The 23888-nt window shown below is 37.1% G+C and overlaps 1 protein-coding gene across 1 annotated transcript in view; it reads left to right on the forward strand.

Annotated features, from left to right (window-relative positions):
• Nucleotides 1–23888, forward strand: part of GPR141 (G protein-coupled receptor 141) — a 455102-nt gene that overhangs the window by 307236 nt on the left and 123978 nt on the right. The window lies entirely within an intron of this gene.

The raw sequence follows: 23888 nt of genomic DNA on the forward strand, positions 1-23888 counted from the left end.
GGAGGTAGTATTTATTGCAGTAGTGGTGTGATATCTTTGAATAACATCCATCTGAAACAGAAGAGAAGATGTATAGGAGGTATGGGTGGTGTATCTATCAAAGATGGGAAGGTCACTGAATTGTTTTTAAAAATTAGGGAAGAGAAAGTAGTGTGATAAGTGTGGGGTAGGCTGTATCCAGTGAGGTTATTAACTTCTTTTCAAAATTTTCTTCAGCTGTATCTAAGACAGTTTTGACATTGTATCGTTAATTGGCTTTTGTGTCTTCTAATGGCTTTTTTTGGCTAGGTTGCTTAGTTTAGATTAATGTACTGTACTGTTCCCTATTTTCTGGGGGTGGATTGGACTTCCAAAAGTGCTATGAGTCCACTCTGAGTCTGAGGAGGGATTTTAATTCACACATTAACCACTTTTCTGGTTTAGTATTAGAGAATCTAAAGATTAATGGAAAGCAAGAATCTTGTAAAGAGGTGAGAATGTTTGCAAGTTCAGTGGCTTTATTTGGCTCAGTTATGTTTATTTTTATTTATTTATTTAACATGTGTTTATTTATTTAACATTTGTTTACAGGGAAAGTCTGACTTGTAACAAAGCCAATTTTCAGCAGAGGCCCGGGGAGAAACGCTCCAGATGCATGTCTGTGTTTACCAGTGGAAATGATACAAGTAGCGTGCTTTTCTGTATTAATATTGGATTCTGAACTCCAAAGGGACAGCAAGATTAGTGAGAATGTGAAGCAGATGATTCATGCCCACAATCCAGGAAATGAACCAGGCAACAATATCACTAGAAAATACAATGTCAGAAGAAACGATGTTGGGCAAATCAGAAGCAGTCTCCACAGCAAAGCTCGGCTCAGAAAGGAAAGCCAATAACAATTAGTAAAAATTCACTCCATCATCATTTCCACTGTTGTCACTCCAGATCTACACCCATGGGAAGATTTATCAATTTTTTTAAACACAAGGGTTTCAGGTAACAGCAACAAGAGGGAAAAAGCGGTTGTGTCAACAGCTTATACTACACAGTTCTGAGAAACATCAGTTCCAGGACATATTCATTCCAACCCAGATTGATAAACCTGTGCTTGTTCCTGCCTCATATTCAACAGCTGGTGGTTATCAGGCTGTTCAGTCAGCATGTGCCCATTACAGAACATGGGCGGGGTTTCTATTCAAGATTCTTCCTGGTCTCTGAAAGAATAATCAGTTGAGGCCTACACTTGGTCTCACAAGCTTGAACAAATTTATTCAAATATAAAACATTCATAATGTTGATAGTGCAGGCACCATTACCTCTGCTTTTACAAAATGCTTATCTACATATCCACATTCATGGGCTCATGGCTATTTCTCAGTTTCACGTGGAAGGCTTACATTACTAGTTTACCTCCTTGACAAATGGCATTTTTTTACCATGCCAAAAATGTTCACAACATTTGTCTATGGATTATAGGAACCTAAATCAACCTTTATTTAGACAACTGCCTCATTTTTAAGCCAGCTGTCCTTGAAGACCACAACTTTAAATTGGCAGACACTGTGGTAGTCCCAGGGTCTAGAAACATGCATCAGTTACTAGAGATCAGACCTATTCCCACCTCTATTCAAAAAAGGTTTCTAGAAGCTTTTCTAGACATTAAATCTTTCATAAACTACCTATCTCAGGGCTTGGTACAACCAATGATGGTGTTTTACTAACACATCAGAACATATATATTTGAGTGCAGACATTTTTCAAGGTTTTGGGTTATATTTAATATATTCTCATGATTAACAATGAACAATGATATGACTAATGTTCAGTGATTTCACATCTTGCAAGTTTTTGCATCTTTTGGCAATTAATTTTTATCAGTCTTACTTGAAACACAGGCAGTGCAGTCTTGCCAATGACAAAACATTATGGTAAGACGACAGCAAGCAGCTTTCATTTTAATTATTCTAACTGTACTGAAAAAGAAGATTAAAGACAGCTATTTCAAATCACTGGACAAGAGTATTTAAATCCTGTGTATTCTTATCACAACACTGCCTTAAACAGAGTGAATTCCATTTGACAACCAACTTCAGATAACAGAATCCTGCTGGCTTTCTGACTGTACTGAAGGCTGCTACTGTGAATATAAACACTATGATGAGCCTATCCGATCCTGCTCCTATAATAAGAAACCAAGCAAGAAACTGCACAACAAGTGGATATAAGTGAATGGAGCTGAGATGCGACTTCACAGGAAGTAACAGGTTAGCTTTTGAATCTGTGCAGCCTTGCCAGTGTGGTGAGTGATCTCATAAGCATTATCCATTTCCACTCTGCTTAGCAGTGTCAGCAGAAATATACTGATGGAAAGATGCACCTCCCAGACCTTGTCTGCCAATGAGATGAAGAGGATAAGGACAGATATCCTCTGTATTATAGAAAGAATATAGTAGCCACTACACCATCTGTTGGGTACCCAGTACTCCCCAGGCCAGCCTTTCCACAAGGTGACAAACTTTATCCTATGGAAGATGACCTGGACAGTCCAATAATGGCCTCTGGTGCTGTTTCTCTATGGGTGAAATAGTGTCCTCCATGGAAAGTGGCGCAGATGAGGGCCTCCTGGGTCAACTGGTGGGATGTGTGGCTCCCAATCAGGATTGAGGTGGACCAGTGTTTACTACCCATATTGGCACCCTGCAATGCACTCTGATGTATAGTCACCAGTCCCCAATAATCAGACCAGTAGTTGCAGAGCCTCCCCATGATATCTAACACAGAGGTGATGAAACTGTGGGGAGGCATTCCTCTCTGAGGGAGCTTGACAGATTATCTTAACCCTCACCCTGTCCCACATCATGGAGTCCCCTTCCTTCTTTCCTTCCTTCTATATCACTCACACTTCCTGTTTGTTGTCCACTCTTCTCATCACCAGTCATCCTCGTGCGCGCGTGTGTGTGTGTGTGTGTGTGTGTGTGTGTGTGTGTGTGCATGTGTGCGTGCGTGCATGTGTGTTTGTGTGTGTGTGCATGTGTGCGTGCGAGCATGTGTGTTTGTGTGTGTGTTTGTGTGTGTGTGTGTGTGTGTGTGTGTGTGTGTGTGTGTGTGTGTGTGTGTGTGTGTGTGTGCTTGTGTGTGTGTTCCTTGCAGATCCCCCCTTTTGTATTAACACCTCTCCTGTCAACTTTTGTCTGTGTCATGTTTCTGCCCCTGTTGCAATCCCTGTATACTTCTTAATATCCAAGTTTCCCATGCTTCCATCACCTTCTACCCTTCTAAAAAAGTAAAGGGCACCTGTTCCATAACAAAATATCCTCCATTCCTCACCCCATACCAGTATTCTCTTTCTTTTTTTTTTTCAATAATCATTTTTTATTATTTTTCACAACCATATTACAAATTCACACATTATATACAATATATACAAAATGCTTCCATTGGTTAATTTCACATATATATCAACCTCATGTATTGATCAAAGGTGCAGCACTAGCAATCAAAAGAAAAATAATAAAAAAAAATCCAACATTAACAAATCCAAGCCAGCAATCTGTCTTTTCTGTACATTTTCTATCTAATCTAAGGTTGATTTAGATTATATTCTGGTTCCCGAGAAAAAGTGGATAATAACCTCTTAAGCCAAAATAATTTTAAAAATTTGCTCCCAGATTTTTATGTTGTTGATATTTTTCTTGTGATCACTAATTAACAGTTTATGCGCTAAGATGTGTTTTATTGTCAACAATCTGAAATTTTCCCACGATGTCTGGGCTGGGTTCAACCAATTTGTGGCTATATATAATTTCATTAATAGGCAAATATTCATAATTACAATCGTTTTTGATTTATTTAGATTCTCCGGGGGAATATGAAGAATCATAAACTCCCAAGAGAGTGTTGAATTTTGGTAACCCAGTTTTTGTAACTGCAATTTTAATGAATTCCACAATTTATAAATGCACTTACAACTCCAGAACATGTGAAGCAAATCTGCTGTCTGATCAAAGCAATGTGGGCATATGGGTGAATTCTTCGCATCAAATTTGTGCAAAGTGAGATGAGTATAGTATGCATTGTTAAGTATCATCAGCTGCGTAAATACCAATTTCTGAAGGGATACGGACTTTAATGTTAATTTAAATGCCTCCAATATCTTATTGTCGTCTGGCAATATCAATTTCTCTCTCCAGTAACTCGATAAAAGAATATAATTATTATACTTCCTCTCTTTTATCAATTTATATGCTGCGGTTATATATTTTCTATCCTGCAACAGAGCTTCCCATAGATTACAAGAAATGATTAAATCTTCCCCTTTCATTTCAAAGTTGTTAAAATAGTTTATAACCAAGTCTTTTAGCTGTCTTACTATAATTAAATAGGAAATAGGGAGTTCTATTTCTTTTAAAATATCATGTACTGGTACTCCTAGAAAAGGATATAAATCGAGTACAGTTAACTCCATGATTAAAGGGAATTTCTTTAGATCAATCAATTGACCACCAATTGTTAAATTTGGGTTCCTATGAAACGGTTGGAAAACCATCATATATTTTAGTAAATTTAAGGAAGCGAAAAGAGTTTGAATTGCCGTTACATAGCTTTTGATGTGCTCCATTAACTTATATTTACTCATTGTCCAATTATTTAAAAAGGGTAATGCTTTAGCATTGACTCCCACTTCATTTATATGCTTGTACGTTAAGAGCACCCATTTGGGAGTCCATTTTCTATTATCGCTATCGAAGTAAGACGTCTTTAAAATCCTATTGGCCTGAATCACTAAATAGTACATTTCAAAATCCGGTAATTCCAGCCCCCCCTTATTTTTTGGAGCCATCAGTTTTTCATATGAAATTCTCGTCTTCCTAGGTTCCCAAAGAAATCTTCCCAATCTTATATGAAGCTGTTTGAAGAATGTTTTGGTAATTCTGAGTTGTGCAGCTCTGAAAATATATAACATTCTAGGAAGAACATTCATTCTTATGATAGCTGCTCTTGCCATCACTGGTAACTTCAATCTACTCCATCTTTCAAGATCCAATGTTATTTGATCTGTAGTTGACTTTACATTGTTAATAAAAAAATCTCTATTTTCAGTTGAGAAGACAATTCCCAGATATTTTATCTTTTCTTCCGTCAATACTTGTCCTATTAATGGTAGCATTGAAAAGGGTGTGGGTGTCTTTAATGGGAATATTTTAGATTTTTTAAAATTTAGCTTGTAATTGGAAATTCTCTCAAAGATTTCTATTGCAGCTAATATTTTTTCAGTATCGGAAACAGGTGTGGTACAATATATGTTTAAATCATCTGCATAGGCAGCCATCCTAACCTTTATTCCATACAGTACAGGAGAATTATAAAAAAACATTTTGCTTAAGGTGTAAAAATAAAGGCTCCAAATAAAGATTAAATAAGATGGGAGATAATGGGCAGCCTTGTCGGGTACCATTTTTGATTTTTATCCTATTCGAGCATTCGTGATTTATAAATAAATTTGTGTATGCATTTCTATATAGTATCCTTAACAATGAGATAAACTCCTGCGGTATATTAAAATAAGGTAGTGTATCAAATAAATAATCCAAATTAACCCTATCAAATGCTTTCTGAGCATCAATAATTAGGGCGTACAAATTCAGGTTTTTATATTTCGCATAAGAAATTAAGGTATGGAGCATTAAGGTATTATCTGTGGTCTGCCTCCCATCCATAAACCCCGCCTGTTCCTCTGATATTATTGGGTTTATTATCTTTTTCAGCCTACTCGCCAGGATGGATGTCATGATTTTCATGTCCATATTCAAAAGTGATATAGGCCTGTAATTATCAGGATTTTTGGAATCACCTTTCTCCTTTAATATCAGAACTGTCCTTGAGGCATTAAAATGAGGATCATTAATTCTATTTAGAGTGATATAATTAAAAGTCTGTGACAATACACTGCTCAAAATCTCACTAAAAGATTTGTAGAATTCGGAGGTCAAACCATCTGGGCCTGGGGCTTTGTGAGGCTTCAGTTTCTTGATTGTTTCAGACACCTCCTCAACTGTAATCGGTTTGATTAAATCTCTATGAAATTCCTTGTCAATATTAGGGAAAGTGATTCTCTGTAAAAAATCTTTTCTGTCTTTATCTTGCAAGAGTGTCTGCTTCTCACCGTAAATCTGATTAAAAATTTTTTCAAAGGTCTTCATGATATCTGCCTTGTCAGTATATGTAGTATTCTTATAGTGTATTTCAGTAATTAATCTTGTTGATTTCATCTGATTAATAATACGAGCTAATGCTTTCGAGGGGGTTTGAATATGATTTGCATATTTAACTAAATTTCTTTGTTCATAAAGTGACAAATTTCTATTATGAAGTAAAAATAGTTCTTTTTGACATCTTAATAGCTCAGTTTCTGTCTGTTCATTATAGTTCCTCATCAAATCTTGGTCCAGTAATTGAATTTTAGTTTCTAAATCCAATTGAGTCTTCTTTTGCAATTTTTTATAATATGTAGCTTTTTGTATAAATAGTCCTCTTAGCTGCGTTTTAGTTGTAGCCCATTCTATATCTATTGGGTGTCTATTTTGGGAAATATTATTTAGTAACTGTTTAAGTATCTCCTTGACTTCCATTAATATATCTTCCTTGGTTAGTAAATATGGGTTCAAGGACCAATTATACCCTCGAAGCCTCTTAGTATCCATATTACTACTGTTTAAGGTTAAAGTTATCTTTGAATGGTCTGAGAGTTGTCTGACTTGATTAGAAACTCTAGGGTCAGCTGAGATCAACACCTCTGAAATTAAGAAAAAGTCAATTCTCGACCACATTTTATGGCAGGTTGAATAATAAGTAAAATTCTCTGCTTTCCCTTGTGAGTGTATGTGTTTAAAAGGGTCATAGAGTTTGAAATCCATTTTCAATTCTTTCAATGCTACCATTGCCTGTTTATTGAACGCTGAAGAAGCACCCAACTTGTCTAATTTAGGATCTTGATAAGAGTTCCAGTCACCTCCCAACACTATATAGCAATTATTGTATGACTGTAAAATAGAATAGATTGAAGCTATGAAATGATGCTGATTAACATTAGGGGCATATACACATATTAGTACTATAGGTTTATCATAACATTTGGATGTGAGAAGGACCAAACACCATCTACCCTCCTGATCCATTTTCACATCCCTAATATCTCCCTGAAAGTGATTCTTAACTAAAATTGCCACCCCTGCACTATTTGTTGTTCCTTCCGCCGTCACAATCTTCCTAACCCATTTCTTATCCTTCACTGACTCCCACTGATCCTTAGTCATTTGTGTTTCTTGTAATAAAATACAACATGCTGATGATTTGAGAAACAAATGAAAAAACAGCTTTCTTTTTTTCATGTTCTGGAGTCCTTTGACATTCCAAGATTCTATTATCCACATTTAACGTTCATTAGAAATATAACTCGATATCTAATCTCTTTGAGCAACCTTAGAATAACATAAGTTGGCATATCATCAATTGTATGGAAGCAAAACTGCCATCCTATCCCTACCAAGTGCCTACCCACTATTCCTCTGGACCAGGATGAACATAGGTTTTTTACATTACTGGAAACCATCTGAGTAACTAATCTACTAATTCTATTATTTAACAATGAAACCCCATGCAAAAAACCTACAACAATTACTTCTACATCTACAAAGCCTAATTCTGACATTCCCTACTAAACACTACTTATAGGTAACTACAGCTCTGTACATATTTATGGATATACAAATAAACTAATTGTACCCTGAGATTCTAATGTACTTCAATTCACTTCAGCTTTATATTCAGCAATAGCAAATAACATTCTAATTTGTTGTTCTATACAGTATTAAATATTAGTTGACATAGAAAGCAGACAGTTATTTAACATTTCCCAACATCCTGTATCTACTGAATAAAATGATCTAACTACTTTAATCTGCTTTGTTCTTCCCCTACAACTTACCTACTAACATATTAATATTGAAAATCAATGCAGTTCAAAATAAAACTATAATGGCACTTTCATTTGTAATAACCATATGTGAATAAGAGAGGAACCAAGGGGTTAAAATAAAAAAAAGAGAAAAAAAAGCATGAAGGGAGCACAGCAAAAGGAGAAGAAATAAGAAAAAATGCCTTAAATTACACATAAAAAATAACTTATTTTATGTTCTTTTATTATTATATGCACATTGTTTAAATCTGATCAACTAACCATTTTTACATCATTTATCAGTTAGAAATAATACCACCTATCTACAGGAATAAAGGAAAGGAGTAAAAGAGAAGGGAGATATAGGGAAAAAAAGAGAAAACAAATATATAAAAAAAAACTACAGTACCTTATTCTGCCACTACACATAACCATCTCCTTTTTTAATACACAATGCATTTCCACAGCGTTTACCTGCATCACTTTGACTTCACATACTATCTTACAGTCCTTTTCCTGCAAAATAAGTCCAAACAGGTTTCTTTTTACTTCGCCAGCAGTTCCTCTTTCTTCTCAGCTATTTAAACTGTAAAGGCAGTTCAAATCCTTTCCTTCGCGCTCGCAATGGGGGACCCAATTCGCGAACGGACCTCCTGGCTGCACCATGCTAAAAACAGTCCCTCTGCTTCCTCTAATGCATTTCCTGTTGCCTCGTGGATCAGAAACGCGCGCTACAGCCATAAAACTTCGTGGGAACTTCGTGTTGAAACTGGAACTACGAGATAAGAAGATAAGAAAATAAAATTCCAGGCCTGCTACAAGAAACAGAACAAACAAAGGATTTTAAAGCCTCAGACTGTCGTAAATGAAACATCCCATTCTCCCTGGTGCTGCAGAAAGCCAAAATGGACTGTTCACATTTCTGAAGATGGGAGTGCCTTAAAAATCTTCAAAAAAGTAGGTCTTGCTTCTTTCCTTGTGCTTACAGAGTATTTAATGCCATCCACAGTAAAAATTAAGTTATTAGGATATTTCATTTGAAATCTGATATTTTTGTCAATCAGAAACTTACAATATGGAGCCAGCATTTGTCTAGATTGCCTTATTTGTGTTGGTAAATCCTGTGCTATAGAAATTTTATTATTTTGCCACATTATAGATCCACCAGATTTTTTAATAGTTAACAGTACTTTGCTCACATCTTGGTAGTTCAATATTTTAACATAAACAGGTTTGGGTATATTTGAAGCTTGAGATTCTCTGTATGCTCTATGCGCCCTTTCTATGACCATCTGCTTAACAAACTCAGAGTCCTTGAGCAGTATTTCAAATATTTGTGTAATAGAAGTGATCAGGTCATTAGATTGAATAGATTCTGGGATCCCTCTGATGATTATATTTTTACGTCTGGATCTTGCTTCCAAGTCCAGAATTTTATTTTGCATCATTTGAATGTTAGTTCAATGTGTCTCTGTTCTTTTAGTGAGCATTAATATGTTGTCTTCATTGGTAGCAATTCTAGTTTCTGCTTTCTCCATTCTTTCGAGAATCCGATTACATGTGTCACTAAATGAAAGTGTTTGAGATGTTAGCTCTTTTAAGGCATCCTGTATAGGTAGCAATGCTGATTTGATTTCTTCCATTGTGACCTGTTGATCAGATTTTGTTGATGGCCCTGTTTTTGCAGTCTCTTGCTGTTTGATAGTTTTCTGTCTCTTGATTAAAGATTCTTTCTCCAGTGATTGCAAAGCTGACAGCTTGGTTTTGGAAGTTGTAGTTTCCATATTTTTGTCCTTCTTTGACATTTCGAAATTCTGCACGAAGATTTATTTCCCAAAGAAAAGTTACAAAAGTGAGATCAGTCAGTCCTTTGTTTGGTGCTCTGTTCAGAGTCAACCTGACAATCAGATCCAATCCTGCTATTACCAAGTATTTTTTTTCGATTTTTCTTTCTCAGAACCAAAAGTGACTTCTGGTCAATTAGTAATAACTGCCAATTAGTTTGTTTACTCTAAGTATAACTCCACAGGGTTGATTTTTTTCTCAGGTATTTGAAGAGCTGAAGTACTGCAGTGCTTATAGAACGGCAGCCATCTTTGTTCTCCCAGTATTCTCTTTCCACTGTCCTTGTGTGTGCATTCCCTTGTTTGCTAATCCCCTTTTTTGACAGTCTTATCATCCCTTTTACCCACATTTCAGAAATAAATGGCAGTTTGGTGTGCAGCCCTTATATGGGCTTCCAGCCATGCTTGTGCAGCATATATGTTGTTTTTTGATGCACATTGGGATATGCAATGTACCAAGAATACAACCAACATGTCATTTGACTGGGGCATGTGATCACTCATAGCATAGCATAGTCTACCCTCTTGACATTGACTGCTGTTATCAAGACTGCAATGCTTCATGGGTCTATATCACATTGTCAAACTTTTAAAAGTTCAAACGTCATATGGTCGACACCATATGATCGAACTTTTAAAAGTTCAAACGTTTCAACGGAGATCTCCATAGAGTGCGGAATGGGGAGATTTCCCTTTCTGCACTGTAGTGCGATCTCGTAGTTGGTATATTTAAAGAGCAGGGGTGCAGGGGGGCTTGCCCCCCTGCTTAAACCATTCAGGTAGGTTTTTTCTTTGGTTTATTTTTTTATTACAGTTTTGAACTTTTAAAGGTCTGATCATATGGTGTCGACCATATGATGTTCGAACTTTTAAAAGTTTGATTATGTAATATAGATGCTGCTTCACTATATGGCACCATCATTGTGCCTGTCTGCTCTGTGTTGGCATTTATGCATATCTAATCCACACAGGACCACATTATGCAATATCAGCTGTCCTATTTTTCACTTAGCTATCATGTTATTATTCTTTCTGAATATCCCTCAAGTCTAATTGTCACTTGTGTCTGTTACTTTCTTTGTCCCTCTTCAGATTTTTTTTCTGTCAGAAACTCATGCACACACACACACACACACACACACACACACACACACACACACACACACACACACACACACACACACACACACATGCAAGCATGCACACACACATATCTGTGTAGCAGCTTTCTTTTGGATTTTAAAATAATGAAAAATGTCAGAAATGGAACCTCATCTGAACACATTTTCTAACTAAAGTATTTTTTACTTGTCCATGCTCATTGCCAGTTTTCAAGAGTTTTCAAGTATTTTAGCAATTATTTGAAATTCTGATAGGCAGTGCAGCTTTACCTCTTCCTCTACACTCTTGTAAAAAAACAACAAATATCTTTTTTTTTTTATGATTTGCTCAACTTGTTCAAAAAAAAAAAGGAAGAAGCAGAAAGCAGAGACACCTTCTTTAAGTGACCATGATGATGCAATTGCCACATATAATGAAAATGACCACAAAACCATGTCATTGACAAAGAGTAAGTCCTGTTTGACACCCACATATAAGATAACACTGTGAGTGCACGCAACCTCTGGCCATTCTGGATTCATCTACAGCTTCCTCTGATGATATATTTTGATCTTACGTGCCTTGCTATGAGAGCTGCTAATCTGAAAGTGAGCATTTCAGTGAACCCATGGAAGCCTCCACATGCAATAATGAATAAGCGCTTATGCAAATTAATGTAAGGGAATGGGGCCAGATTGTAGGCAATAACAGTAAAGCACTGACTTCAACTTCTTTAAAATGCTTCCAGTGCAGATAGCAACTCTGGGGGAAATCTGTCTGATTTCCATATGGCTAGTCTTTTTTTTTCCCAGCATCCTGCTTTTGCAAAATCCTTCAGTGGGTCTCAGAAGTTAGTAAAATGTGTTGACAGTTACTGATGTCATTTCACAGCGTGGTACCTCAGAAACCTAAAAAATCAAAGCAACCAACCTTTAAACTATGCTCTTTCAGTTATTCTAATATTGTAGAAGAAATTTCTATGATAGTCCCAGCAGACAGATGTCGTCGAGGACTCCCCCATTTTACCTCCAGTCCCAGATCAGAAATTCACCACTATCTTATCAACTATGAATGTCACCTGCAGGTAGTTAAAGTACAAGGCTTGTGGTCCCCATCTGTGAAAGATAAAAACATCAGTCTTGTGGAAATGCTGGCAAGCAGCATTAAAGCCAGCTTGAAATCAAGTTCTTTACAGACTCACATAAAGAATGCAACAATAATTTAAGGCATATAAACCAAACGTTTCCTTCTCACCCCACGTTCAGATTAGTGGAGATAATTTGGGAGCAGACGATCCAAAGGAAGTTGAATTTTCAGGCTGACTACTTACCAAGTCAGTAAAACATTCTGGCAGGCCGTCTAAGCAGAGAAGGTTCAGTATTTCATGAAAAATTAAAAAGGGAAATAGTCCAATTAATTGGGAGCCAACTCATTAGAAGATTGTTTTGTTGAGTTTGTTCACTTTCCTAGAAGTTGGTGCAACCTAGGATCTGGAATATTTAAGTAAGAAAGTATGTTGCTAAATTATAAAACTCAGACGTGCTACTTTTATAGGGAAAAAAGTCAAAACAGTATTCTAGTAGTTGCCTCCAGAAAGAAAGAACAAATCCACAAAAAAAGACTTGTTTCGATATTTATTTATTTATTTTATTTTACATTTGTTAACCAGGGGTGTCTGACTGAGCCGAAAAGGCCCTTTTTCAGCAGAGGCCTGGGGAGAAAAGCTCCACATAGAAAAATTACAGATACATTTAGACATGATCAGTATACACACAAATTACAACAGACATGATTTTACAGTGGTATGCAACACATCAACAGTTACAGTGGAGAGAACAAACAAAAAATATTTAAAAATAAAGGTACTTAATAGATTTCTGGTGTACAGATGAAATTTGGAACATAGGTAGAATACATACATAGTACACAGGTACAGTACATTGTAGATTAGCCAGTGTTTGTGAGAATAGTTTTCAGTCATAATCAAGTACTCTAGGTTTAGTATGTGTACCTTATCCGCTTTCACTAGCCTGGGGAGCAATCATGGCACTGCCAACTTTGCTTGAGATGTTGCCTGATGAGGTCTTTAAAGGAGGCTTTGGATGATGTGTTTTGAATGCTAGTGGGGACAGAGTTCCATTTTTTTCACCACTGAACTACTATATAATGTATCTCCAAAGCTATTGTAGCTGTTGGTGACTTCTAGTAGTAGCTTGCTTGATGATCTAAGAGGCCTTTTGGCTGAGTGATGTTGTGCTAGGTTTTTGAGGGCAGGATACTTATTGGAGAGGTAATAGAATGACAGAGGCAGAGCTGATTGTAGGTTAGGAGGTTGGGCAGTTCAAGCCAGTCAAGCTGTCTCAAAGCAGTACAGTGATGAGTTCTATATGAGCAATTTGCAGCAAAGTGGGCAATTCTGTTATAGCAGGCTTTCATTTTGCTTAGTTCAGTTTTGTTGAGATTAGTCAGAATGGGAGATGCATAGAGTACGGTGGATAGAAGTTGGGAGCGAGCAATGACTGATCTTGTGTTGTTGGTAAGAAATGGTTTGATATGGTAGAGTGATCCCAGTTTGACATGTACATTTTTTAATATTATTCCCAATAGCTTAGCCTGTGCCACTGGAGCGATTGGAGTAGCGTTTGTGGAGTAGACAGTGAATTGACTGTTAGTGTTTTTGTTAGAACTGGTTATAATCATAAGCTGAGATTTCTTTGGATTGAGGATACATTGGGCTTTGGTTAGGTAGTTTTCAACGTCAGAGAATGCTAGTTGAGTTGTTTGCAGGAGGGTGGGAATGTTTTGTGCAGCACAGATTAAGGTAGTGTCATCTGCATACTGAATGATAGATGCATGCTATGTGGCGGTATGGAGGTTATTTGTGAAGATTGTGAATAGTAGTGGTCCTAAGATAGAACCCTGTGGGACTCCTATAGTTATGGGCAGCTGAGGAGAGAGAGAATTTTCCCATTTCACAGCTTAGCACCTGTCAGTTAAGTTACTTTGGAACCAGGTAAGAGTGGAATTTGATAGGTGATACTGGTTTAGTTTGTTTAGCAGGATTTGGTGTGAGTCTGTGTCAAATGCTTTGGACATATCCAAAAAAAGAGTTGACACCTGCAGGCCTTCATTTTTGAGACTGTTTACTGTGTCTGTGAAGCAGAGGAGGGTTGTAGTGGTACTATGGGCAGGTCTGAAACCATGCTGAGTAGGTGACAGGATGTTGCTGTCTAGGAGATATTTTAGCATCTGGGTATGGATGCATTTTTCTAGGATTTTGGCCAGGGGGGAGAGTAAAGCAATGGGTCTGTAGTTATTAAGTTCAGTGGAGGTCCCACCTTTATGTATGGGTGTAACATAGGATATTTTCCAAGAGTTTGGGCACATAGTTTTCAACAATTGATCTGTTTATGAGAGTGGAGATTGGGATAGCAATAGCATCTGCTGTGAGTTTCAAGAAATAGCTGGGGAGTAGGTCGGTCGCTGCTGATGAGGTTTTTAGTTTGGAGAGCATGCTTTTGATTGAAGTGGTGGAAACTGTTTTGAGGGTAAAGCTTGTATTAGTGTTATTTGTGTTGGGGGGGCTAGTGAGGAAGGAACTGTACTGTGATACTAAGGATAGAATTGAGTTCACAAAGTGGGAGTTGAATTGTGTTTCGATGGGAACTTTAGTGTCAGGGGTGGTTGGTTTGGGGGTAGCCTTTTCTGTGGCTTTTAGTAGCTGGTTTACATTTTTCCAAAATTTTGGGGGTTGTGTTGGTATTTAGTTTGTAATGTCATGTAGTAGGATTTTTTGTCCAGCCTAGTGCATATTTTTGCACGGTTGTGCAGTTCTTGGAAATTAGTTAGGCTTTGTGTTTCTTTGGTTTTTGTTATAGTAAAGCCAGGCAGCGTCTCTGGACTTGAGGATTTGTTTGGTTTCTTTACTGAGCCAGGGGTTTGTAAAGGTTCTAACCTTGATTTTGCGCAATGGAACGACAGTGTCTAGGTGTCGTAGAAATGTTTTGTTGAAATATACCACAGTCTGGTCAAGTGGGAGGGTTTTTAAGGGGGTCTAGTCACAGTTACAGAGTAAAGTATTGAGGACCTCAGGAGAGAATTTTTTTGTTTTTCTAGTGGATATATAGTTAGTGGTTTTGCATATGCTTGTTCTACTACGTATAAAGTATATTATGTTGTGGTCACTTAAGGTGTCTAGGAGACAGCCTGCGTGGGAGTACAATGTGGGGTTGTTAGTTAGGACCCAGTCAAGGATGGATTCCTTTTTAGATTTTTTTATCACATCTAGTTGGAATTTGGACTAGCTGCTGGTAGCCATGGAGATTTATTAGATTACTTGGTGGTTCTGATATGCAGGTGAACCAATCTAGGTTGAAATCCCCCAGAATAAGGGCTTCTTGTGAGCATGTGGAAGAACACCAGGATAAGAAGTCTTCAAGGCTAGCAGGTGTATTACCAGGTGGAATATGGATCACAATTGTGGTGACGACCTTTTTAGGGTGAAGTTAAAGTTGTGAGATAAGTATGTCCCAATTACTGCGGGATGGGTAGAAGTTTGGTAACTGACATACAGTTAAGTTGGACTTATACAGTAAAGCAGTTCCACCCCCTTTACGAAGTGGTCTGTCTTGTCTAATGATATTGTAGCTGGTAGGGAGAACTTCAGAGTTAGCTATGTTTTTATTTAGCCAGGTTTCTTTTAAAGCAACTATGTCTGGGGAGTAGTGTGCTATTGTGGCCTGGAGTTCAGGTATTTTATTTTTGATACTTCTAATATTAATATTTAGCATTAAAAGATGGTTGGTTTTGCTGCTGTTGTTGATTTGCCCAGGGATGAAGAAAGTGAGGGTGTTATGTTCTGACATTTGTGTTGGAGCAGTTTGTGTTGGACAGGATGGGTTTGGGCCTGGGTTGGGGTGGATATCCCCACTTATGGTGAGCCTGGTGTTAAAATGGTGATATGGTACAGATGTTGGAGTTTGGTGAGGAGTGTGAGAAAGTATTGTGTTTTTTTGGAGTAGGAATGAGAGCATATGTGTTTAGTTCTGAATTGGTCTGTTATGTAGTTCTTGAACAATTGTGGACAGATATAATTATAATGTGTAGTGTCTGTATATGAGAGTGCATAATGTAGTGTTGTGCTACTAAGTTAAGGGATATTGCTAGAGTGATAACTTGTGGTGTTATAAAGAATTATGAGAAGACAGACTAGACTTAGTTGTGTGATAGTCATGGTTATAAAGTTTAAGATGGTACTAGGTGGGGGTCTGAATAGGAATTATAGGGTTGCACTATATGTGGATGGGTAAGTAGTGTGGGTGATATAAAAAATGCCTAATGGGAATAAGAGTGATTAGGAGTATATTTTGTTGAGCAGGTTGGTGTGGTATAATGTGATCTGACATGAGGAGCTGTGATTGGTGAAGGTGATGTGAGGGTGAGCTGTGGGTGTGGCTGTGATTACTATAAATGTAGAGGTAGTGGGGGCAGAAGGGAATAGGGGGCAGGGCAGGGGAGTGGAGAGAGCCCGAGCGTTAGCGAGGGCAAATGGAGTTGGGCAGAGCCCACCAAGTCAAGAGTAAAATGTAAGTATTACTTTACATATCTAAACACTTTAAACAAATTCCTGAGGTCTAATGGCTTACCAGCAAGCAGAATGCAATTGCTGAAGAGCACTTGTGTCCTGGTGGGAGACTAGAAATTTAAAGATGGCTCCATGCTCAGCAGGATTCTAATATAGACTTAGTATTGGGGGAAGGTTATAGCACAAGGGGTGTAAACCAGGTGGAATGCAAAGAAACCAGAGAGGCAATCAGTGGAAAACTATCAGTGAAGGCCTCAGAGGGGGTAAGTAAGAATTCAATCTACCTATAAAGTGAAGGAGAGAAGAGACAGCAAACTTTATTAAGGTTGGGAGTGTGTCTTCACTTTGACTTGCTGATTAGTAACCAGTTTGTGGACAGATTAGAGTAGGGAGATACATTAGCAATGAAGGGGAATGTGTAGAGATGCAAATAAACAGGTGGGCCTCCAAGTGATACAAACTAAGGCAGAAAGCACTGAGTGGGCTGCGTGATAGTTAATTTAGTCACAGGGATCTGAATTAAATGTATACTGTCTATTGGACAGTTAGGATTACTGCACTAGCTTGGGGAGGGGGACACACAAGGCTACAGCAGTCAGTTTTATTAGCACGCTAAGAACTACTAAGAAATACTGCTAATGTAATAGCTTCACTCTCATAAAAAATACAAGTAGAATGCCTGGGTGGACTGACCCTGCTCTTGTGGCTCAAAATGTATATCCTTGTTTAGTTTTGCAGTACTGATTCCTTCTTATACTGTATGGGTGGAGTGGTAGCCGCAGACTCCAGATTTGCTTGAGTGTGCTCCAGCTCTTGAGGCTCAAAATGTATATCCTTGCTTAGCTTTGCAGTACTGATTCCTTCTTATACTGTATGGGTGGAGTGGTAGCCGCAGAATGCAGATTTGCTTGAGTGTGCTCCTGCTCTTGAGGCTCAAAATGTATATCCTTTTTTAGTTTTGCAGTACTGATTCCTTCTTATACTGTATGGGTGGAGTGGTAGCCGCAGACTGCAGATTTGCTTGAGTGTGCTCAGCAAGCAGAATGCAATTGCTGAAGAGCACTTGTGTCCTGGTGGGAGACTAGAAATATAATGGAAAAACAGGTGGGCCTGATCGTCTCTGTCATTTAAACCCTCTACTTCCCCTGTACTGATCCAGATTCACTTGTATCAAAGCAGTGGTAGCCAATGCCTTTCCACTATATTGAGTAAAGACCTGCTGTAAGCATTTCCTCCAAACCTTCTATTACCAAGACTGCTTCTGAAAGTGGAAATAGAAATAGCAAATGTAAGTCTAAAAGCTCCTCACTCTCCAAGACAGCCATGGTTCACACTTCTAACACAGATGTGAATGGCTCAGTTGACCCTGCATCTATCAACAAGATGTTAGCATAACAATAAAGCAAAGTTATGCATCCATACCATGAGTCACTCAACCTAAGGGACTGAAGGACTTCAGGTTGATACCATAAAGCTATCTTCTTCTTGCAGTGTTGTTAAATGTTTTAAATAAGCCAAAAGCATGCTCCCAATAAACCAAACCTCTATATATGGACCAGATTTTCTTACTGACTTGAAAAGAAAGCAAAGGATCTAGCTTTTACTTCAGCAACTCAGGAAATGCCATATTATACTGCATTATATACTGTTTACTTGGTCAACTCATCCATTAATTTGTCTGCAATTTCTGTTTATATATCTTTGTATCCACCTACAGTTTTGTGACTTACTGTGAAAAAGAGCTACAGTCCAAGAAAAGCCACACACGGTCGGCAAGTGCAAAGGCCAAGATTATCCATAGCAAAAATACAAAACGGCCAGCACAAAAGGAGGAATCTAACCTTTATTAGAACACAAGGCAGACTGGTTTTGGACCAAAAGACCTTTATCAATGTAAAAAACAAATCTATATAGTGGAACACCCCTTATATATAAAATCCTCAATTGCTCCCCCAATGAAAACAAAGAGACAATTAGGTAGTTCCAATACAAAGAACACACCTGCAGAAAAGTGTACACTCAACACAACTGCATCAAAGTGAAGCACAAAACAAATATACATATACATATTTAATAAAATATGGAATGTTAACCTGAAAAATGAGTGAAAAAAGGATTACAGTGAAAAAGTTCATGAAAAGCATCCTTTATTTGTGGCCACCAAGATATTCCATAGCATGGATCTTTACTTTTGAAAAATTAAATACCTCTCAACTGTACAGATTTTTGCAGAATGTTCAGATTTTTGCCTCATATTTTTGGTCCATTTTTTATAAAAAGGTGTTTTTTCTGGCAAATTTGTACAAATCATTAAAGAAGTTAGAAAATAATGACAGACATTTGAGGTTCAGACTTCATACCCTTCAGAAAATATATGCTAATGCTAAACCTATTATTCAATCAATCTTCTAAGTTTGTAAGAGCAATATTTAAAAATTATCCCTATTTCTGGACCTTTGTCCCACTTTTGTTTATGACTTTGTCCAGATTTCCTGCTCTAAGAGGTTGAGAGGTATGATTAACCCTACTTTCTTAATATGAGACTTCAAGCAAGTGACTGAAAAATAATCACAGGGTAAAAAAAATGACCAGATGACTTGTATATGAGAATGCATGTTTTGGGTGTGTTTATTATTTTATTCAGAGAGGGAGAGAAGCCTAACATCCTGGTATATAACTGTAAAATTCCAGGCTTCACCTCCAGTAGTAACATTCTCTACATACAATGACCAAACAAAAAAATACTGATTCAGAACAATCAAGTTTAACACTTCTTCTGACTAGCAATGTAGTGATAAAGACATGAGAATTACAAAAATAAGATGAAAAGGCAAGGGGAAAAAGTGTTTTTATCATATCAAAAAAGACAAAAAAAAAAACTTGCCTTAGAGGTTTACGGGCATGTATGCATCCATTTACAAAAAAATGTTAATTTATCCTTACCAGAACTGAATTGCATATAGTCCTCCCAGAATAGAATTTAAACAGTGTTGTTACTTATTTTTACTGCAGCTATAGGATGATATGCACAGTTTTTGAACTGTATAAATACACACATCCATTCCTCACTCAGCTTGACTGACATTGCACCAGTATACCTGATGGTGCAACACAGTCTGATGATGACTTTTTGAAGGGTATGTCCCCTGAGTCCTGATACCTTGCAACAAATTCACTGAAATTCAATTTAAACAACCAGAAAGAATTTTTTTTTTGCAGGGTAACAAGCCCTACTGCACTGCCCATGTGCAGGGAGATCCTTTTAACGTATATATACTCAAATTGCGTGGTCTCCCATCAGTAAAGATGCGAGCAGTCTCCAGGTTCACTGAAAGTGCCTTACAGTGAATTTATTTTGCAGTGTATTCATTTTGCAGTATTGGGACTTTCAGCAACAGTTTCTATGTTTCTGAATTTGAGCGTTTGGTTAGTTGTTATTTATGTTTGTTTTAATAAAGTGCTACATTTACAAAATAAAAAAATACAGAGACTCCTTATTGTTCTATTTACTTGTTGATGCTATACAACATGATTTCTTAACACTGTACCACATGCACGTTTAAATGTACTACTTTAATTCTGAGAACAACGTTCAAAATCTCCTTAATTATGTCTGCTCATAGTCTAATCTCAGTGTAGGTCTATATACAAAGTAATTTATTAAAGATAGATTTATTAAACTTTAAACAGATACGTCAGATTCTGTAAAGACCCCCAAAAGAAGCATATTGGTGTTATTCCCCTAAAAAGATAATTGGTAGGACACACGTGGAGTGCTGTGTATCTCTCATATTCATCTCTACAAAGTCAGTGCACATGCAATAAAATCATTTCAGGAGACTTGTAGCAAAAACTTACAAAGGAGCCACATAAAAAGAGACTAAGAGACTTTAACTTGTCATCTTGAGGAAAAAAAGGCCCAGGAGGGACATGGCAGAAATTGCTTCCTACAAGGGTATTGTCATCAGGAAAGCAAGAGTTCCTTTGTAGCCTGCAAGAGTATACTCATCTTTACAGGAGACTGCCCTAAATTCATGAAACGAGTACACATGCCAGTGTTTTTTAATTTGAATTTCTGAAGTCCTGATATAGATGCATAACTAAAACCAAGGCAACAAGTGGCATCTGCAAGCTGACAAGCATAGTGAAATGGTCAGCATGGGATGTACATAGCTGGAGGAGGATTTGCAAAAATTATGAAAAGATATCTTCCATGCTACATTAACAATGCAAAAACAGAGCATACTACTATTATGTTGGGGTGGTGTATGAAAGGTGGGGGTTAGAGAAAATGACATTAAGGCATTCCGAGATATAAATTCTTATTTTAAAGCAGTTATGATGATTAGCTGTATTATTATAACTATATGAATTTCATAAGAGCTGTGTGACTCACAGCCGATGAAATGGTGCTATGCTATATAAAACATGAAGGCACACAATGTTGCCACTGATACTTGGCATCTAATCTAACTCTCATGTGTTTGCAATTTAATATTTTTTACATAGTGTAACATTAAACAGCAATATGCTACCCTCTCTTGTCATATATTCCTGGAAATCTCTCATACAGGTGAACAGTTCTCCCACTATTCTGGATCTATTAGCACACTTACAGAGATACAGCCATTTGTTTGACCATGACACTAATCATTGTTAGCAAATAAAATACAATTTTATTTAATAAATTTGCAATACAAAGTCAGCATCTATAGAAAGATCCTTGATACTAACACCAGTGTGTGACCTATTATCTACAAAACTGTTTTTAGATTATATATATATTTTTTTTGTAGTTCACATCATTTATCACATATTGCAAATGATATGTCATGTGTTTTCTGTGAGGATTTTGGAGAAAAGCTCTCAGGAAGCAAGTGATTTTCCTAGCTTAGCAACCCTCAAGAACCAAGGGGGTTAATTAGCCTCCCACTGCTCAGGATTGAATGAGTTAAGAGCATCCATATTTTTTAAAAAGAGAGATTTCTAAATAAAAGCATTCACAATCTGAAATGACATACTGCATGGCACAGAGAAACATTATTTTATGGAGAGGATCATAGACAACTTGACCAGATTTCCTAGAGAGTTAGTAAACCAAAAACAATAATGAAATTTGTACACCAGTGGTGAATGGGAGGTATGAAGATAGGGTGGAGTGCCATTTTACTGACTGGTACCTATTAGACTAGTAGCTTTTTAAACATAGAAGGGTGGGCTGAGATGGACCTAGTAAGAACATCTGAAGTAGAAGTTTGCTGTGACAAACGGTGTCAGGTTTAGCTGAGTCTAAAAATAAGGAGGAGACTAGTTTGCCGTTATTTCTAGCTTTATTGACAGTATCTATAAATGTTATAAATGCAGTGTTAGTACTATGAGAAGGAAGGAACAAGTTTTGTGTCAGACACAGGAGTTCTTTCTGCAGGGCATAGTTTAGCAATTGTTTCTGAATACATTTTTTAGGTATTTTGGAGAGGGGTATAAGATTTATATAGGTCTAAAATTAATGATGTCTGTTGAATTTCCTTCTTTGTGTAGAGGGTTAACATGTGATTTTTTTTAAAGCGCGGGAAACAGAGATTCCTGAATTGACCTATTTATAAGGATTGGAACAGGATAGGCAGGTATTCACTTGGAAGGTCATCAGATGAAGTAGAGTATAGTTTGAGTTTGTTTAAGCGTAGTTTTGCATAGGATATGGGTACAAGTAAATGTGGGTGTGGTGATGTAGCTTTTGGGCAAGGTTGGAATTAGATGTTGGAGAATCCTTGGTTAGGTACATTATACTATCTATGAGTTGAATTCTAGTGCAGTTTTGAGTGGTCACTTATTAGGAGAGGAGTTAGGGTTGAATTTTTGGCCAGGATGTAAGATTTGTTTAATGGCTGACCAGAATTTTTTAGGGTTGTGTTTACTATTGTTCTGAAAGTTGTTATAGTATACTTTTCCTTTTTTGTCTTCATTTATTTGCTTTTTAAAATGGTTGTGGAGCATTCTGAAATTTTGCAAATATTGCAGTGTTTTATATTTTTGCCGTTCTTCCCATGCTTTTTCTCTATCCTGCATTAGCATTCTACTCTTTTTGGAATGCCAAATTGCATTATTTGTTTTTAGTCTCTTACTTCAAGGAGGTGGAAGGCTATTTAGGATATTTAGCAAAGTTGTATTGAATTGGGCAGTGCAGTCATGCATAGATTAGCATTGTCATCTCAGAGAAAGAGGATCTTCGGTTTGATTCTCGGCTGGAGTGCCTTCTGTGTGGAGTCTGCATGTCCTGCCTGTGTTCATGTGGATTCCCTTCAGGTTATCCGGATTCTTCCCACACTCCAAAGACATGCATCTGGAGCATTTCTCCCTGGGCCTCTGCTGAAAATGGATTCTATCCCTTCTATCCCAGTCGGACTTTCCTGGAAAACAAATTTTAAATAAATTCATTTACAGTATCATTTAAGGGGGAGGATTTGTAGGATGTTCCAGTTCATAGATGATATGTTTGTAATGAAATTTTTCTGGGTTAAACTTGGGCAGGTTCCATGCTGTTTTATAAACATGCTGTTTGGGTGGATGTGTGAGATGTCTGGTTGTATAGATTGGGAGATTGTAAGTGTGGTGGTAAATTTACTATGGTCAGATACTAATATCCAGTTTAAAAAGAAATTTGATGGCTTGCTGTAATGTGTGGGCTCCTATTCCAGTATGCTCCATATAATGGCAAGAGATGTAATCTGCCTAAGGATCTGAGGCAAGTATGGATTAATTCATAGGTTGTTATTATAGCACTAGGAAAAATTAGGTATCATATGAAGATAGGTCCACTGACAATATTCATACATACTAAAGCTGTACAGATGTTGCAAGTTGTAAAACTAACACAAACTCAGCCCATTGTAGGAGGATAAACATATATATGTGAATCTTTGTTAAAAAGAGACTTAATCTCAGTGTTTGAAACTAGGCCTAAATTATGATAAGTGGTGAATCTATTCTGGAAAGGAGAGCACCATAGCCTCAGGGACCTTAACCTGAGTCCAGAGAGGTTAATTACAACAACTTAGAGATAAGAGTCTGGTTGGGTGACTATGCTGATGTAAAGGAAAAGGTCTGGAAAGTAGTGACATTCGGCAGAAAAGCTAGTCAGTCCATCAATAAACTTTATTTCAATAAAAATAAATAAGTGCTTTTGTTCACTTAAACCATATGTGAACTTCTTCAGACTATTCACCCACAGTAACAGCTCTGTTTAAAAAGACTCAAGTACAATGATGCAATCATTACATCACTTCCTCAAGTGTCTTAAAGGTCCAGACACCCTTTTCTTTAAAACATTTTTTTAAAAACATTTTAAATATAAAACAAAGACAGGTACAAGACCAAACTACCTTATTATTTAAATAAATTGTTTTAACCCCAAATGTAGTTAACACTT

This window comes from Protopterus annectens, chromosome 3.part0 (genome assembly GCF_019279795.1).
Source record: "Protopterus annectens isolate FY-2018-M chromosome 3.part0, PAN1.0, whole genome shotgun sequence".
Taxonomy (NCBI): Eukaryota; Metazoa; Chordata; order Ceratodontiformes; family Protopteridae; genus Protopterus; species Protopterus annectens.